The 20540-nt window shown below is 30.5% G+C and overlaps 1 long non-coding RNA gene and 1 pseudogene across 4 annotated transcripts; both read right to left on the bottom strand.

Annotated features, from left to right (window-relative positions):
* Positions 1-308: 308 nt before the first annotated feature.
* Positions 309-3029, bottom strand: LOC129302511 (uncharacterized). 4 transcript variants are annotated; one of them, XR_008591319.1, is made up of 3 exons: positions 2814-3029; positions 1162-2703; positions 309-632 (listed from the first exon to the last, which is right to left on the bottom strand). It is a non-coding gene; the product is annotated as an uncharacterized LOC129302511 (long non-coding RNA). The 4 variants fall into 4 exon arrangements; XR_008591320.1 differs by having other exon boundaries at positions 309-1305; positions 2574-2703; XR_008591321.1 differs by having other exon boundaries at positions 309-1272; positions 2574-2703.
* A 1768-nt stretch (positions 3030-4797) lies between these two features.
* LOC129302510 (cysteine-rich repeat secretory protein 38-like) lies at positions 4798-7587 on the bottom strand (annotated as a pseudogene).
* Between the last annotated feature and the right edge of the window lie 12953 nt (positions 7588-20540).

Genomic DNA, 20540 nt, shown 5'->3' with positions numbered 1-20540 from the left:
TTTATTATTTTTATAATTTTTTAATAATGCACAAGAGGGGGCAAATTAACCAGTATTGGAACCTGCAGTGATTTAAAATCACTCACAGTTCACTAATTGACACTTTAAGTGCACATGGTGATTTAGTATTACTCATGGCAAACCCTAAAAGTATAAAAGGGATATTTAGAGATAATTTTTCAAAGAACAATTTGATTAAAAAAATCTTAATAAGAAATTTAATAATTGCTATTGTCACACCCTGGATGACTGGTATGGAATTTGAGATAAACTCACATTCAATAAGCCTTAATTATATGAAATTAAGCTAAAATATCAATAACTAATTTATATATATAATTGTAAGGTAACCAAAAATTCTTAAATATTCTATAGAAATTTCGGTAGAGTTCCTCCCGTAATTTGGACCTTCTAAAATTTTTTTTACCATAACAAAACTTATTAGCCAAATACAGTGAAGGAGCTTAGCTCCACACTAACAAATTATAAATCATCAAAACAAAACTAAGATCTAACTATGATATATGTAGAGCACTAGATTACAATTACATCAAAATAACCAAAACGTACTTCCACTGTCTAAAAAGTGACACTGCCCCTCAACGATCAATAGATAGGGTCATCTACAACATCTGAGGCCAAAGAATTTTTCGGTGAGCAGCATTCCAATTGAAATTATAAATTATAATTAATTAAAAATAAAATGTGACAGGTAGTAACTGATAAATTTAGTTTAAACAAAAACAAGAAAATAATGAAACTTACTTTAACAAACAATAAATGACAAGTTTGCTCAATAATACAACTATGAAATCAACAATAGCATCTAAACTAGATAAATTTATCAAAATTTTTCTATTTAATATATATATATATATATATAAAAAGATTTCAAATAATGGTGCAATTTAAAAAATCCTTTAAAGAAACAAATATAAAATGATAAGTTTTAAATCTAATATAGGAGGGCTTTACCAGAACAAATAACAAGTGTGGACACACAGTCCACAGGGATAAATAACCAATCAAGTATGGACACACAGTCTATGAAAGCAAGTAACCAATCAAGCATAGCTAAAAGCCACGAAACAAGCACGGCAGGAGCCACAAATCAAGCACAGGCATGAAGTCCATGAAAACAAGCATAAGTACAATACTCACGAATTACCATCCCTCTGATCCATGTGCGTTGGCCTTCGCATAGGGCTAGCACTTCCAACAAACACCTTGCTAACTAGGTATACCATGATGCACCAAGGGCTAACAGAACTGCTGTTAACATCCAGCATTCTGAACTCAATTTTCCTAATTAAAATCAAGCGTGCATGGAGTAAAAAAAACAAACTCAAAATTTTCACTTTCGAAATATACAATTCGATGTCATTTTCCATTCTCATATTCATTATCATTTCCTCTATGCACGAGTTGTTGTACTAAAGGTTTGCATATCAAACATAAAATTAAACAATTGAGCTATTTTTAAAAAATAACACCGTTTATCGTATATCAACTTTAATTGTTATTTGTCATTAGCATAAATTAATAGTAAAATCAAGATCTCATGATTAATAAAATAATTATTATAAAAGTAGAATTGACAAGAATGCTTATATAACAAATAAAGAAATAGTATTAAAATTTAAGTAAAGGAATTTTGTAAACAATTACAAGAAATTCATTAGGAACGCTACCCACTCACCTGAAAGTTTGAAAAAGTTTTAAAATTTGCTTCTCTTACTTTACACTTTTATTCTAATGGCATTATTAATGTCCTGACAAGTAAATCAAAATTTTAAAATCATTTATCAAATAATTTTTTAAGCACTTAATGGTAATCCAACAATATTAAAGATAATATTTTAACTAATTATATTCCAAGTATACTTAGGTTAGTTAAACCTTTGATGATTTGCAATTCATTCTCATAGCTCTTTATAATCTACTCTCAACCATAAGTCATAACATCTCATATCAACTATTCTTTTGCTTCCTTTGGATTTAATAACATACCATAAAGGCATTCTAGGCATTCCTTTCTCATATTTTGATATTCTTAAAATTTCAAACCTTACATATACTCCTTTAAATAATATTCATAATTCATCCAAGCTCTATTATAACAATTTAACAATTTCATTTCGACCAACAAAATTTTCAAGCACATTTACAAGCACCAAGAGAACTTTTACCATTAACAAAATCATGAGGCAAAAATCCAAGCAAATTCAACCATTTCCAACGCTTAATTTTCTCATCAATATTTAGCTCAACATTAATAAAATAACATCTAATATTATCTAAAATAGTTCCTAAATTCTTCATTCAAACATTTTCACAAACATCTTGAGAGTATCCAACTTTATCTAACAATAATCATCTAGCCATTTAATTAACTTTTCACATAAATTTTATCAACATTAAGCTTAGCATCACAATAAAATTCCACAGCATTAACGAATTCAGCTCCTTAATTCTGAAGCAAGACACGGCAGCAACAAGAAAAGCAGAGGCAGAATTTTCGACCAAAACAAAAAAAAAAAAAAACAAAGAAGAAGAAGTTGAATTTAGCATACCCACTCACACAGCACCCACTAGCTGAATAGGAAGGAAGAGTGAAGAGAAAGATCAAGCAAACACACGATGCCAACAGTTTAGGAGGAAGAGCATATAGGAATCGAACGTACGCACCACCACAGTCGGCCACTGAGCAGAAAAGAAATAAAGAACAGCAAGCCAAGAAGGAATTCAGTGACTCCAACTCCCTCTCATCTACAGGAATGCGACAGCAAGCAGAGAAATTGAAGAGCACTCACCTCAAGTTAACATGAAGCTAAAAACGATGGCAGGGGAAAAGGCATCCAGCAACCCAACCTTACTGTAACATATGAACTTAGGCAGAAAGAAGAACGAAGAGTGAGGCAATAGCAGCGAAGAGACGCAATCGATGGTGAGCAAAGAAAATTGATGAGAAGAACTTGAGAAGTGGAGCGATAATGAAGGAGCAGAGGAGAGTACTGGCGGTGAAGAGAACAAAAATGAAACGCTCTGTTTTTTCTCAAACCATGGAGATAAATTCTGACCAAAAGAAGTATTTGCGAAAATTACAAGAAGGAACACAAGAAAATCACAAGAAGGGGTACAAGAAAATTATACGAAAGGGTACAAGATTTTTATATAATTTAAAAATAAACTTTTATTCAAAAAAAAAAACTTGAACTTTGGATTTTTAAGAAATTTTCTAACATAACTTCCTCTAATTTACCATTTTCTACTTGCTAAAAAAACTTATTTAAATAAAATATCTATTGAAAGGGAAAAATTATTCAAATTAAAAATTAAGGTCATTACAGTTATGATTTAATATCATTCATAGTATCTCGATCGATATTTTTAGGGATCTATGATAATTTAGTATCACTCAAGACATAGCCTAAAAATAGACTTATATTTTTTAGAAGTAATGCACACACACAAAAAAAAAAATTGATAGTTGCGGTGATTTAATATACTTATGATATATACCTCAATAATGTGTCAAATATTCACGGTGATTTAGTATCACTCACGAAAAATTTAAAAGATAAAAAAATTAATAATTTATTTTTTATTTGCAACAAAACTGGAAATGAGCCTAAAAAAACTCAACGCCTTTTAAAATATTTATGAAAAGAAAATAAATAATAAATAAATAAAAGAAGAAAGGAAGCAAATTAACCATTTCCTCTCAAGCCTATCCACTAGCGTGCATCAGTTCAATTGTCACAAGTGTGTGTGTGTGTGTATGCATGCTACAAGTACACGCCAACTAAGGCCAATTTCCATTTCCATTTTTCTCCCTTCATTGCAAGGTAAGTAATTTATGAAATCCCATGACTGATAAATCATCCTCATCAAAAATCATATTTATTCCATACGTTAAAAAAAAGGAAAAGAATGGCATACTGTACTCATGAATCTCTGCGACATATTAATTTCAAGCATATATGAATACTATTCCTCTTGGAAAGCATGTTGGATTAGCTGAAGCACATCATTGGTTTGGAGAAAAATGAAGTTGAAGGTACAATAATCACAATCCTCAACAAGACTCATTACCCAATGGACACATATAATGCTTGTACACTATGAGAATTAAATAAAAGAGAATGATAGAAGAAAGAGCTCTTACAATATGTATACCCTAATAGTTTCTACCTACCTCCTTACTTTCTCCATCTCTCCCTTCTTCTTCCTTTTCTTTTTCTATGCTATCTTTTTTATAGGCTCCAACTGAAGTTTTTTCTCTTAATGACAGAATCAAGCGTATTAAGACAAATTTCATTTTGACTTTTTTCCATTATTTCATATTTTAAAATCTACATTTAAGGCAATTGATTTAATAGAAATGAAAATAAAGGGATTTGGGAGTCAAAAGGAAAGGGAAAAAATTTCTTTCAAAGTTATGAAGATATTATTTTATTTTTAATTTTTTTTATAAAACTCTATTTTTCCTTTTTTAATTTTATTTATTTATCTTAATTTTGTTGGGCATTTTATTTATTTTTAATTTACATTTGGTAGCCTGAACAAAATATGATGTTCACAACTACCATCTATTTAACTCTCCAAAGTTCTTCCATATGAGGAAAAATGATGAAAATTATATTTGATTTGATCTAGGGTTTATCAAGATTTGATTTAATATCTATGGTTAATATTATTTCTTTAGTATCTTAAAATTATTTTATCTTTAAGTATTATCTTAAAATTGGTCTTGGTTTTATTGATAATTAACTTTGGAAGCTTTTACCATCGATCGGTTTAAATTGCCTGTATGGCTAAGGTTCAAACAGTATCTGCAATATTTTCTAGTTATAATATTCCAATCCATTACAATTACAGCTAAATATGGACATTACAATTCAACTTCATACACGATCCATAAGCTAATTATCTTTACCGCTTCTGCTTGCTGCTAGTCTCAGAATATGAACTCAGAACCTCCAAGCTAACTAAGCTTTCATGGACTTACCATGAAAACCAAATCTTCCAGGTAAGCTATTTATCCTTATTGGAAGAGTATGGCGACTGAGTTTTAGCCGCTGCATTTCCACCATTTTGCCCATTTTGTACCTAAAAAGGAAAAATATATAACGTAGCATGAGTAACAAATTAGAAGAATCGTAAAAGAATTCAAAGTTGTGTAATTCATACATATCATCATATTACTGTCTTAACAAACTCAAATGGGAGTTGACCCTCAAAGTTTTGGAGTAGGAATGCCAAAGCTTCATTCATCTGTTGCTGTTGTGATCTACTCTGTTCTTGTTGCAATTTCAGTTTATGCACTTCATTCTGTAACTCTGCACAAAACACTCAAAAATAACCAAGTAAACAACTAGACAATATCCTTACTAAATTCCAATTACTTGTGTCTAGTTTTCCATAAAAATTTGGCACAACTGACACACAAACCCAATTAAGGCTAAGTCGGGCCGTAAGTTGATAATATTAGCCCAAACTTATAAGTTAAACAATTCCTCTTCTGTACCGAAACATAACATAGCCAAGGTAGCCCAACTAAGGCCAAGCCGCGCCACGTAACATTTTTAGCCCAAAAATAGAAGGCTGAATTTCATACTTGAGGTAAAGGGATGATCCTATGGTTATCGTTTTACATCAAGGACCCTTGTAAGTGAAGTTAATTTATAAGTTTACAAAGCTCTTCACTCAATAAGCTAATCTTTTGACAAGGTCTCTGTTTAAACTTGTGTTTATAATATTATTGTTATCAGTCCTTGATGAGTTCCATACTGGTGAGTCTATCAAGTAAAATAGGTTGATGAGTTTTGGAGGTGAGTCTCTCACTTAACATAGAGCTCTCTCTTCAGACTTGTTATAATAACATTTACTTTTTTTCCTTGTTTAATTTGTAGCTGAATTTAGCACATCCTTAAGTAAAATTCATCTCATCACCAGTCTACCAACAACAACAACAAAACAAAAAGAGTTCATATATATCACCGTGTCATAAGCTAAATGGGTTAGTAATTACAATAATAGATTAGAACAACCCAGAAAGGCTTTGGATATACATTAAGACCAGGGGTGTTGAACTCACCAGAACATGCTATATATGTTGACTTACTTTCAATACTCTTGGGTCCCCTGGCTTTAACTACGACCACAATTATGAGCACTGCAAGCAGCACAATAATTGGCACTCCTACAGCAATAACTGTTCGTGATGCGTTGCACTTTCCTGCGCAAAACAATATATTTTTTTTCCTCGTTAAAATACCAAGAAAAACATACTCCTTCAAGTTCTTTAATATATGACCCTGATAACAGTAATTAGTTAAATCTCAAAAATGTATAGGAAGTTATGTTCACAAACATCAATATCATTTTTCAGTTTTTGCCTAGCATAAGTTATACATATACGATCAACAAAGATTTACAGTTAATAAGAATTTGGCATATAATCCATATCATATATAGTTAAATCTGGCTGATGCAAATGTAAGGATTTTGTTGATAGGTAATTTATAAATATTTTTTAGGCATTTTTTTGAGCATGGAAACATACTCAGATTTTGGTAAGCTTGCGGGACCCAGTTTACTTTAAACTCTTCATTGTGGACAAAAGAAAGTTGTATATACACACGCGCGCACGTGGTCCAAAGGAAAAAAAAAGAAAAAGAAAAGAAAAGATCTATATGCACCTTGTTTGGACACGGGATGAACAGCCGACGGGGGAGATGGAGGCAAGGGTGGTGAAGTGAAAGGTTGTGAAGCTGCGGAATCAAAGAAGCTATACGTCTCGTATCTGATGTTGCAACTTGGTCTTACCACTCTTCCACCTTTCATTCCATCGCAACACTTAGGAATTTCAGAGATTGCCCCATTCAAGCAAACTCTACAATCCTTGTTCGACAAGTCCGGCGTGCACTGTGCCAGACCGTATATCGTTTGATTGCTCGGTCCCGTCGCATTCGCCGCCGCGAACTTACGGAACGAGTCACCGAAGCGGCCCTTTCCATCAAGAAATTCATCAACTGTGTCACCACAAACTTGAACTGATCTTTCTGCAACGCGTCCTGCGTGTTCCACAGATAGAAATATGGCGACGTTTCCATGATGCCGACTATGGTTCGGTTGGAGTATCGGAGAAAGCAGTTGTCGTACCACCCGATTGCCTCTCTCACGTTAGGGGCACACGCTTGGGGAAGGACAACCCTTGAATCTGCGAGGCAACTTCGGCAATCTTGTACCTTAACATCTCCTCGGCATAGGCCGATGACGTTGACTTTGTCGGAGTTCTCGCCGGAGGAGAAGTTGTAGAAGCCATAGTCGATTTTTGTGTTGGAAGAGATGTTAAACAAGAGGCCTTTAAGGTTGGTTTTGAAGGTACTAGTGGTATCATCAGTGCTGTTACCACAGAAGAATTTCAAGAAGTTTTGCTGAGCATTAGTGCCATGATGAGATATTAAGGTTAGGTTGAGGACAAAGAAGAAGAGAGAAGAAATCAACCTCAAAGAAACCATGGCTATTGTAATTGTACGTTCAGGATAGTAAGGCAGTGGAGTGTTTGAGATTTTTATTGAGTAATGTTTGAGTTGTGTTGCTTCTATTTATTTGATCTTTTGGATATAGTAAATCATCTCCAATTGAGATTCCTGAAATTTCACTAAGTTTTCTTTTTTTTTAAATATTTTTCACATTTTATTATTTTTATAACAGATTAAAGTGATTTTTGACCTTTAACTATTCGTTTAAGGGCTTTTGGCATCATAAATTTACATATAGTACAATTTTATCCTTCAATGTTTAAAAATAGAGTACTAGGCACCTTGTTGGCATGAAAAAAGTGGACTTCAATAGTTAGTTAATTGAAAAATTATTAAAAAAAACCTAAAAAATTACTAAAAAGGTCCCATAAAATTGAAAATAAGTATTTCATATCAAAATTAATATTGATTAAGTATCTAAAATAATGATTGATCAAAATTGTATTTTTTCTTTTCACAAGAGTAAGACTAATTTATATGTAATTTGATGGGTTATCTTCTATAATTTCTGAAGTATTTTTTTGTAATTTTTTAGCTAACTAATAGTTAAAATTAATATTTTCAATAAGGCATTATTTTCAAATGTTAAAGGGTAAGATTGCACCATATATAAATTTAGAATACCAAACACTTTTAAATGAATTAAAATTGACGGGCAAATATACCTTTTAACTCTTTTATAAAATATCAAGTTCTCTGTCTTTTTTTAAAAAAGAAAATTTTATGAAATTTACATATTCTCGATATTAGAGTACCAATTTCCAATACGTTGATTCTTCGAATCAAGCAGTTTTTGCATTTGTTATTAAAAAAAAAATTCTCATTTCATGCTTTCATTTTGTTATTTGAGTATGCGTCAATTATGACTATGATGCCTTCTTTGAAATAATACATTTTTTTATTTTTCAAACCATATGACGTGGGCGAAAAAATCCAAGTCCAAATTGTATTGGTGTTGACTTATGGTCACTTAAATTTGGGTAGGCTTCATTTATTTAGTTCGACTATGATGTATTTACGTTTTATTTGACTTTTGAGTGACTGAAATTCTTATACTAATTTTAAAAAAATTAAATTTAAATCTATTTATATGTATAATTTTGATAGAAGCCAATGTAGTAGTATATAATAAGAAAGAGATTATAAATAAAGTTAATGATAAAACAACCATCAATTTTAATTCTTGTGTGATTGTTTTTCCAAGTATATATCATATATAAATGTGAGTATATGGCTGATATTAAAAAAAAAATTGCTTGCTATTGCAAATCTCTCTCAGTTCTCTTATTTTACGAAAATTTTGACCCGGTCCAAGTCTTTGTGAAGGAGGGATAATTGTGAGGGAAATAAGTGGCTGAGAAGAACCCATACAAGATATCTACGTTTTTATATTTCATCGTCATCTAGTGGGCAAGGACCACAACCTTTTTGACTAAAAATATATATATTTAGCGGACCAGTTGGAATCTTTTTTTGTCCGGACTAGGGATGCATATTATTTAGGTTCAAGCCAATCAACCATTTTACGTCTAATCTTATAAATATAAAATTATTATTATACAGCATTATATTGAAGTTACCAATGAATCCATGCTTTCCTCATGCAAGAAAAATAAACCTCCTTCACATGTGATGAGGAAACATGTTTCCTACCAAGAAGGGAAAAAATGTATTGTCAATTTTTAATCAAATAAATATTCTTCTAATTTTATTTATAATTTTTTAACATGTTTTATTAAAATTAAAAAAAACTTTAAAATTTATTAACTATGATTTAAAAGTTTAATAAATTCTCAACTTTATTCCGATTAAATATATATATATATATATATATTTAACATCATATTTACTTTCTCCAATATTTAATAAAGGGTAAAAGAAAAAAATTTATGATAAAAATTTAATGACATAACTTATAAATGAGATAAAAAAACTTCTCTCTCTACCTTATAAATAGGTCTAGAGAGAGTAATATAAAAAGTTTTCAGTATTTTGTTCTTTTTTATTTAAAATAGCTTGATCTTACCTTCTTTAAGAGTAAGTAAATTTATGCAAATAACTAAATGTTATCTATCAAAAAAAAAAAATCCTTCTATTTTACATTGAAATGGTGCCAATAATTTTGAAAATCCAACTTAAATATTTTGAAGGATGGGCTAAGGACATCTAACGTGCCTTTCTCTAATACCTTTTGGAATGTTCTAACTTCCTAATTTCATTTTTTATTTTTTTTGAATGATTGACTTCTACATAAAATAAGAGACATTTGGATATCTTGATATTCCAAAATGATGAAGAGATGTTACTCAAAATAAATTGCATTTAAGAATAGAATAAATTAAAATGGATTTATGTCAATGCCCTTGAATTAAAAATAATAAACAATCATAATTACTAACATTAATTATTAATTAATAATAAAAAAACATAATAAATAATATATATTACAACTTCCTTAAATATATTTTATTTTTTAAAATATTAAGAGTATCTCCGCCAATAAGGGAATATAAAACATATGTAAGGTTTTACCATCCAAAAGTAATTGAAAATATATATTTTTATAGAAAAAATATATTTATAAATTATCTAACAAAGTCTTAGCATTGAGGACAAATTTTGGGCCAGAATTGTGAAGTATATCAACTATCAAGTACTTATCAACAATGAATTGGACGAATTTTTAGAAAAAAGTTACAAATAGATCTTAAATAAATCACTTATTTATAAAATAGTTTCACATATTTTAGCGAAGAAATCTTTAGAAATTTATGTACAATTTTTGACATGCACCAAAAGACCATACCCCTTAACCATACTTTGACCAAACCCTTTAACTAGCGTTAATCAATTGGTCGCTGGACCGCCACTAGCAGCGACTGATGCGATCGCCATTCTTAAAATAATATTGATCTTATCTAATAATATTTAATTAAAATATTAATACCTAATATTTTGGACATTATCATTACTTAATACTCGAAGTAATTAATATTATCAGTACTTAAAAAAATATTAGGAACTTTTTAGAAGTATCATTTAATATATATATATATATATATATAAGACATTACTTGTCTTTCAAGTATAATTAATAATATTTTCCTAAAAATAATTTTAATTATGTGTTCAAATCTTGATACCTATGTGAAGATATTGTTAGTAATTAAATGCTAAATGTAATTGCTTCTCGATAATAAGGATTGGATCCTTGAACGGACATATTATTTTCCACGGTGACCGTGAAGGATGCCCAATAAGTGAGATGAGAGCGTGGAAATTTCTTCGCTGGCTGTCTTTGTCCTAATGATAAGGGTGAAGGACCACAGCTTTTTAACATAGCAACAAAAATGTTCTTAGTAGAACAATTGGAATTGATTGGAAACTTGTTGGTCGAAGGAGAAAATTAGACGTCAGTTGATACATAGGATTAGAATAACAGCAGCAGCATTAATAATAATAACAGTGGTGGTGGTGGTGGTGGTGAACGATAATTGTTGTATACTTATTTTCAAAAAAAAATTATTATGAAATAATAATGCAATAATATTTTTTCTTAATCAAGGAGAAGTCGAGATCATTCAATACATGCACGAAATGAAAATATAAGTTTATCTTAGAATAAAAAAAATGTTAATGCACCATAACATTGAATACAAAATCTTTTTTCAGTAATAAGTTACTAACCAGACTCCAAAACACTAGTATAAAATAGCCTTTCCACACCCTTACATCTACACCAATTCACATGCATATACATGTAGAAATATGAGGCAATGGCATTTTTGTAAATAAATAGTGACCGTGATGATATCTACATCTTCCCTTTTATAACCAGTATAGATATTAATATCTACACGATTATAATACATGATCGAAGTAGATAATATATTTTAATTTTTTAAAAAATTAATTTTTAACATATCTACACCGATTATTACTTAACCGATGTGGATATGCTTCTTAACATTTAGAATTATTTTCACATGGCCTCCCTGACTAGTCGATGCAAAATAATTGGAGAAAAAGAAAAAAGTCATCATAACCCTTTGTCCCTCCTCATTCAACCTTACCTCTCCGAATCCTCAAGCACTACCTCCTCTCTTCCTCTTCCTTCGTGGCCTCACCACTTTGCTATTTGCAGCTTTGACGGTGTTACTCACCTTGCGACTTTTGCCAAGAGCTACTTCTACTCTTCGATGTTCACAGCTAGAATTAGGGTTGGTGATTAGGCACCATTTAAGGAATCTGGGAGAGTTTAGAGAGATTAAGCTTGGCCTTGGATCTATAAAGCTTGCAAGCAGTAGCATTATAAGCTAAAGCAACTTCATGGGAGAGGGTCTCGAAAGTGCCAAGCCAGAGAAAAGTCCCACAAGCTAGTCCTTATTTTATTATTTCAAGTATAATGCTGTGTTTTTTTCTTAACTCTTTCTAATTTTTTTCATTCTTATGTCTCCCATAGTCTCCTTTCATTCTATTAAAGCCAAGCATCAATCCTAGTAGTTCAAGTTTATGGATGTTCTAAATTTTCTTTTGAAGTGGGAAAAGTTTGTTTCTTTCTTTAGGAGGTAAATAGCTTCTTTTCAAGCCACTATTACAGGATAAGCTTTTAACAGCAAGTAAAAAATACTTTTAATAGCAGTTATGCAATCGCTGTTATATCAGGGGATGTTAAAAGTATATGACTTTTAATAGCGGCTATCCAACTGTTGTTAAAAATAAACTTTCAACAGTAGGTCTATGTTCGTTGTTGAAAGTTGCTCGTTGAAATTTTTTTTTTTAAAAAAAAAAAGAAAACTACTTTTAGTAGAGGTTCTGGCCATACCCACTGTTAAAAGCCTCTTTTAATAGCGATTATGGCCATAACTATTGTTAAAAGTGATTTTTTAAAAAAATTAATTATGTTTGTACTTATGTCCTCAATTCCTACAAATGAAAATGTTTTATATAATTTATTGCCAACCAGCCAGTTCAAGTATATATAAATAATCCAAATTTCAATACAATTTTATAAAAAATACACAAAACTCAAATTGTCTTCTACAATTTCCTAAAAAACTACCTAAACCTCACATACCATCCACGAAAAATTGTGCCCACGTGTGAGGATGTCGTCAACCTCTTCCTCAAAAAATGAATTTGCAATGTCAAACATCTAAATTAAAGTATAAATTTGCAATTAAATCATTAACCAATTAATTCAAGTTACAATAAAATTAGTTTTTAAAAATATAGTTACCTCATTTGTAAACTTAGTCATTCCCATATGATGATGTTGAGCATATGCCTCATCACATATACACCGCACAAACTACTCTTCTATGATTGCCTACGACTCTATATATATATATATATATATATATATATATATAAGAAATTAGGAATCGGTAATAAATATTGACAATTGAATATGTTAATAAAGTGTTAGTTTTAACTCACCTTTAGCTCAATCCATGTAGGATCCTTTAGTTCATATGAGTGCTTTTTCAGGATCATTGTTTGATATGTTTTTATTACTCTATGATCAATATCACAAGATTTATAACTAATATATCCATAAAATTTAATATTTTTGTACAAGTACCCTTATGTGTCTATCGTCTTCTCTATATCCTTGTTTGGTTTGTAATGGAGAGAGCATAAGAAGAGGACTATGTTACTCTTTAATGAAAGAACAATCAGTTGCCAAAGGTCCCTACAAAATATAGTGAGTTATTAGAAGAAATACACCTTTAACAAAAAAAACTATAAATCATAAATTGATTCTTACGAGTGCACATATCCTGTTTAACTTCACATATTTGTTGTTGGAGGTACCAAGATCTTATTTCAGGAGTATTCTCTTTCTCCATTATGTAATGAGGGTAAAGAAATCTAAAATTATGATCTTTGCCTGATGTAATGCACAAATAATGGAGGTACCTACGATAATGCAATCATATTAGTTGACTGATCTTGATAAGTTAATTATATTTAAGTAAAACATATTTACAGCATAAATAGCTTAATTAATATTGTGGTAAACTGACTTTTCGAGAGAAGCTAATTTAAATCTTTCCGTTTAATCATCACTGGACTCTTCATATCTACAATATCCTTTTCCTTTGCAAAAAAAAATTTCTTAGATATCACAAGCCAATAAAATTATTTATTGAAGAGAAGTCAACTGCGGCGGTTGTAGTTGCAATAAGAGTTGCGGAGGCAGGAGATTATTTGGCAAGGGAAGCTAAAAAGGCAAAGAAATATTTAATTAAAAAAATAATATAAGAAAGAAATATTTAATAAGATGTATGAAATATTTAATAAAATGTACCTCAACTTAAACTATATTCACAAGTCTCTTAGGCCATATGATAAAAGTACTAGCAGTGTCAGACACAATCTTGACCTCATCAGTAGGAAATGGAACAAGTACATTCGGTACTTTTATATCTTCTATCACTACTTTGACTTGATCCTGTTGTATTTACTTGTGGTAGATAGTTTGTCCTAAAGTATCAACACTGCCAAGAGTAACCAAGCATCTATTAGGATTCTCTAGATATAGCTCACATGGTTTACTTGTGTTTTCTACTGAAGGACCTTTTAACAAGCATCCAAGAACATCACTCTCTTTTGTGATGTGAAATCTAGGAGACTATGTATGAGGTACATCAGCACTCATCTCTTATCGTGAGGACATAAAGGTCATCATCCCTTTTTTCATTTTTGCAAGCCAGGCTTCCAAGCAAACTTCAAATGAAGTTTCAACATCCTTCATTACTTGTTGCCTTATATTTGTTATTACATTTTTCAACTCCTCTCTTGTAACAACACTCGAGCCACTAGGCGTGCATGTGCTCCAAAATAATCTCTAACTCTCACGCAAATCCAACATCCCTAACGCATCCCGAATGCTCTGGTTTGCCAGTAACAACCAAGAAAATGTAATTTCTACCCTCCAAAATGAAAGATCCTTAAGATTTTTGTTCCTTAAGAGCTCCTATAACAAACAAAAAAAATATCATAACGTTTTATATTGATAATTGAGTAAAAAATTAAAGAATTAAATGTTACTTACAATCCTTTCGACAACCTCATGTGCCTTCTTGCTTGTATACCCTCCTTTCTTGTATTAATGATCATATTTCCATTTATACTCACGAGAGACAGGTGACAGTAGGGATAAGAGAATATAAGGATCGAATTTAGCTTCTTCTTCTCTCTTCTTCAACTTCTCATCTATCAAGATACAATCAACACAATCATAATTCGCATAAGACATTGTATGGGGGCATTCATTTCTCTAAGCAATTTCTTTACATTTTGATCTTTTTTCTTGTTAATAAAAAAATTAACAAATTAATATAATTAGTTGAATTAAATTACTACAATTAAATTAATTAGAAATTGACTAACCATAGCTTTTTTAGAAGTACAAATCCTGTAGAATTTCTATCAAGTTTGTTCATCTAGAAACAGATATGTTTCGAGAGGATTTAGACGAGGCTGACCTTCTTTCAACTTGACATAGACACATTTCCTTGCAAGGTCAGTCTTAAAACCTCTCCAACGTTCCCCATAATAATTTATCAGCTGTCTCCGACATGTTTCGTCATTCAAAACATCGTAGGTGAGTTGCAATTAATAATAGTTAGTATTTTACACATAATAATTACAAATGTTTATAACTTTATAATGATATATATGAATGCTTTCCCAAATTTATTCCTTCACATGTTCTGGCACATCAAGCCAATCCCCATGCAAGATATTGGGCTTGTTACGTGACAAGAGCCCAAGGGAGCTGACAAACTTAGCTTTATTTGGCCCTTGTTGTTTTCACCGCCAATCGAACTTAATTGGTAAGTTATGGCCAGTGGTCCTACTTAAGGTCAGCTCTCTCAATTGTGTTTCTTGCCTACCCCTCCTCACTGACTGGCTCTGACTAGATCACTATCACAATTATGAGCAATCTCTAGAGTCGGCTGGCTTTGAGTAACCTCTTCAGTCGGCTGGCTTTGAGTAACCTCTTCAGTCGGCTGGCTTTGAGTAATCTCTATAGACGGCTAGCTCATAACACCATTAGTAGGTCTACTCTGATTTTTCTCCATGTTCCTCAAAATAAAATATAAAGAACTATAAATAAAACATAATTCAAATAATACAAAATAAATAAAACATAAAGAATTGTAAATAAAGCATAATTCAAAATTAAAAAATAGTATTAATTTAAAAATTAAATTCATATAGAGATATTTTCTCATATCCCTTTATAGTAATCACTTCGTGTGGCATGTTCATCATCTATCTCATCTACATTTAAATTGGGTAGTCTTGATGAGAAGGTAAGAGTTTCCTAGATATTGAAGCCTGTTTGATTCTTATCATTACTATCAATTGCCCTTTTTCCTTCAAGAGTTATTAACCAACTTTTATCTACTAGATTAGTAACATAGAAAACTTGTTTCGCTTGGTCTGTCATAATAAATGGCTTTTCCTCAAAAGTTAGTCTTCTAAGATCAACCAATATAAATCCTAGCTTATCATCTTACACGCCATTGATGTCAACTTACTTGTATTTGAAAACAGGCACTCTAAATGTTATATAGTTAACCTCCCAAATCTCTTCAATAATCCCAAAATAAGGCATGGATGTCATTTTTGGATTCTTATCTTTCTTACTTGAGAAGTGCACAACTTCAGCCACTATTATAACTCCACTATTTTGCACAGTACTCTTCTCATCAAGAGACTTATATAAAAGGAATACCCATTAATATTGCATGCACTCTATCATATCATATCCATATTAGGACCCTCTGCTAACCATTTAATTATATCAAAAATATTATCTTTATTTAAGACTTATTTAAACCAATCTACAAAAGTCATATTGTACTCTTTCAATAACCTTTATTTAGTCATTCCCAGCCAATTGCATTCTATCTTTAGAAGTTCTCTATGGGTATCTATGTAACTTCAAACTTCATCAATATTATTCAAGATATATAAATGTACTTCTTGCACTTCATCACGATTCATGCTCTTTATTGATACCTCACATGTGTCTTGACCTAATGGCCTCCTCTCCTGACGAGATTTAGGAAGCTCAATTGGTTCTGTATTAGACAAATAATCAAAACAAAACTCCATAGCTTCTTTAGTAACATATTTTTAAACAATAGATGCTTTAAGGCGATAAGGATTCTTCACATACCCTTTCAATATTTTCACGTATCTCTCAACCAGGTATATCCATCGTAACTAAATAGGGCCACACATTTTAACCTCCCTCACTAAACAAACTGTGTATCATAATGTCAAAAAATGAAGGAGGAAAGTGCATCTCAAGTTGACATAACATAATACAAGCTTCTTGTTCTAACTCATCTAATTTGAGGAGATTAATAACTTTACTGCATACTGCATTAAAGAAAAAGAAAAGTCTAGTTATTGTATCCCTCAAATATTCTTTTAATATATGTTGAATGACCACTGAAAATAATTATTGCATCAAGACATGATAATCATGAGACTTTGAGCCAATCAGTTTCAACCCCTTCATTGACATAAACTTATTAATATTTGAAGAATACCTTAACGGCACTTTGATCCCATGTAAATACTCATAAAACTTGTTTTCTCCACCTTGGACAATGTATGAGAAGCCAAGGCATAGTAAGTACTCTTACCTTCTAATCTTGGGTGTAAGTCCTCTCATTCTCATTTCTTTTAAATATAATCTTGCATTCACACCATCCTTTATCTAGCCTAGCATGTTCAGAAGTGTTTTAATAATACTATCACACACATTTTTTCCACATATATAATATAAATACAATGCCTCACTTTAAGAAAGTGTCAATATGGAAGATCAAAGAAGATAGACCTTTTTTTTCATATATTTTTGGCACTTGTATTCTTTTGAGTCTTACCAAGAATTATATTGATGTCTTTCATTTGTTCATAAATTTGCTCCCCAATCAAAGCATTTAGAGCATGAAGGTGCTCTTGGCAACAATGAAAAGCTTTCTTTAATTTATGATAAGGGTGATCCCGTCTAAGAAATCTATGATGGCCAAGGTAGACTATCTTTTTTCATATTAAAGTTGATGGAAGTATGTTCCTTCTTCACAAATTGGACATACCTTGTGGCCCTTGACATTGTACCGAGACAAATTTTCATATATAGGAAAGTCATTTATTGTGCAAAAGATCATAGCATGTAACTTGAAATTCTCTTTTCAATTAGCATCAAATACATCCATACCTACTTCTCACAACTCTTTCAAGTCTTCAATCAAAGGTCTTAAGTAAGTATCAATGTCATTTTCAGGTTGTTTTGGTCCTAAAAATAACATGGATGGCATCATATACTTTCGTTTCATGCATAGCCAAGGTGATAAGTTATAAATCACCAAAGCACAAGCCATAAGCTATGTATACTGTTAAGGCTACCATAAGGATTCATTCTATCAGTAAAATGTCTAAGCCTCATATTCCTTGGTTCATTGCCAAAATTAGAAAATAATTGATTAATTTTCTTCCATTGAGGAAAATTGGCTGGATATCAAAATTTTCCATCAATAATCCTCTCATCTACAAGTCACCTCAAGTTCTTCGCATCATTAATATTTGCAAACAAACGCTTAACCCTCAAGTTCACTTTCAATAGCAGGTGCAAGCCACCCGCTGTTGAAAGTTTCAATTTTTTTTTTAAATTTCAACTTTCAACAGCTGGTGTCTCTTATCCGCTGTTGAAAATGGCAATTTTTCATTTTTTTTAATTCTCACTTTCAACAGCAGTGACATGTCACCCATTGTTGAAAGTCTTATATTAGCCTTTAATATTATAAAAATATCACCGCCTTTACTTTCAACAATGGGTGCATTTTAACCAATGTTAAAAGTCCCTTGTAAAATACAAATTTTGCACTACTGAGATTTTGTGGGGCTCCTAATTATTTGTAAGAATCATCTTTGATTTTTTTTTTGTTTCCCTATCTTCTTTTGAATGAATAGGTTTCTTTAGCTGGCACATTCAGCATGTGATGACATCATAACTGGTGTAGACATGTGCATATCTACACCGATTATGTAACCGGTGTAAAAATCAAAAGACTTTTTACACTGATCTTATCTATACCGGTTGGAAAATTGATTTAGATAGCCAATTTTAATTGATATAGATATCTTTTTTTGTATTGGTGGAAATATCACAGTTTATTCTTCACACGCCAACACTAATAACGTGCTTCATCCGCGGATGGAGCTATCTAAAAAATTTGATAGAATATTGTGACACAAATTAAAATTAAGAACTTTAGGTCATTCAAGTTAGCAGGGGCATTTTAAATATATATATATATATATATATATATATAACATATAACATATATAATATATAGTATATTTAACCTTTATATTTTATTTTATTTTTTAAAATAATTTTATAACTTATAAAAATCATTAAATGAAAAAATTGTTTGATATTATATAACCATTTAAAATTCATATATTTAATTTTATAATTTTTAAAAATCCTTTAATATAAATTGCCATTTTTTAAAAAGAAAAGATATTAAAGGATTTAGCTAAAATTTATTTTAATAGATAATAAAAACAATTATAAAAAACTTAAAAAATGACATGACCCTGTTATATAATATCCTAGCAAATAAATATCATCATATATCAATATAACAATATCACTTCTTACAATAAGCTTTTAATTTGCTGGCTCTTCAGCAACAATATCTTCATCGAATAAATTATACTCCCTCTTTTCAAAAATATAAGGTATTTTTTGAGGAGTTGAATGTTTAAAAATATAAGGTATTTTTAAACTTTTGAAGTATAATCATTGCTCTTTTTTAAAAAGTACTCTTATTGATGAATGACTTTATATTTATTATAGGGTGTTTAATAGGGGTAAATGTAGGAAGATAAGGTTAGTTATAAAGTAGATAACTAACATTATTGAAGGTAAGATTCAATTAAAAATGTCTTAAATTTTTAAAGGGATGGAGTACTTTTTAGACTCACTAATTCCTTCAATCTTCCCACATGCCTCTCTCCATACAAATCAATTTTGGCGCTTTCTTTCATCATGGATTTCTCGAAATTATCCAGCAATAACGGAGTTCCGCCAATGAACGTTATCTTTATCACTTTAAAAATATAAATACATTAATAAATTGACATTTAATTTTTTAGATGATTAATATACATATGGTGCAAAGAAAATTATTAAAAATTAATGACATTAGAATTATGGAAGCAAATAATCTAAAATTGAGATCCATGAATTTTTGTTGTTTAATTTCTTATTTTATTATTTTCTATAAAATATAATTTTCTCTCCCTTTCTTAAAACAACAAATTTCATGAAATTCACGAGTTATCAACTTCATAGGATCCATTCCTTAAGAAAATACATATATTTGGATGTGTTTGGTAATGCAACAGGACTTTATATTACAAAGATTTAAAATTATTAATCTAAAAATTCATGGCAGAGGAGTGATCAATTTCGACTTGGATTATAACAGAAATAAACAGGTTCAATACTATATTAAATTTATAAATCATTTATATATTTTTTTATTTGGTCTAATTTTATTGGTTGTGAAACTTCTCTATTCTATCTAAATCAAGTTTGGTGTTTTATAAATGTTACGATATGTTAAGATTTATTCTTCAAATCAAGCAATACAAACTCTTACAAACATGCATCTTAAGTTGGAGGGGAAATGTTAGGGTATATTATATATGGAGATTTATGTTGTGTTGAGGCTTATCATATATTAGTATTTATTCTATTGAGATTTAAGAAATATTATATATTCATTAGATATTATGAGGATATTCATAAAATGATCTACATATATTATCAACTCTAATTATACATGCACACGCATAGCGTGCATTACAATATGTGAAACATTATTATGAAACACATAATTGAAGCATCGATCACATTCGACCTGGTACGAACTTAGTTATTTC

This window comes from Prosopis cineraria, unplaced genomic scaffold (genome assembly GCF_029017545.1).
Source record: "Prosopis cineraria cultivar Desert tree isolate PC_DT_omini unplaced genomic scaffold, ASM2901754v1 PC2, whole genome shotgun sequence".
NCBI classification, from domain to species: domain Eukaryota; kingdom Viridiplantae; phylum Streptophyta; class Magnoliopsida; order Fabales; family Fabaceae; genus Prosopis; species Prosopis cineraria.
This window is presented reverse-complemented; position numbering and strand designations above follow the sequence as displayed.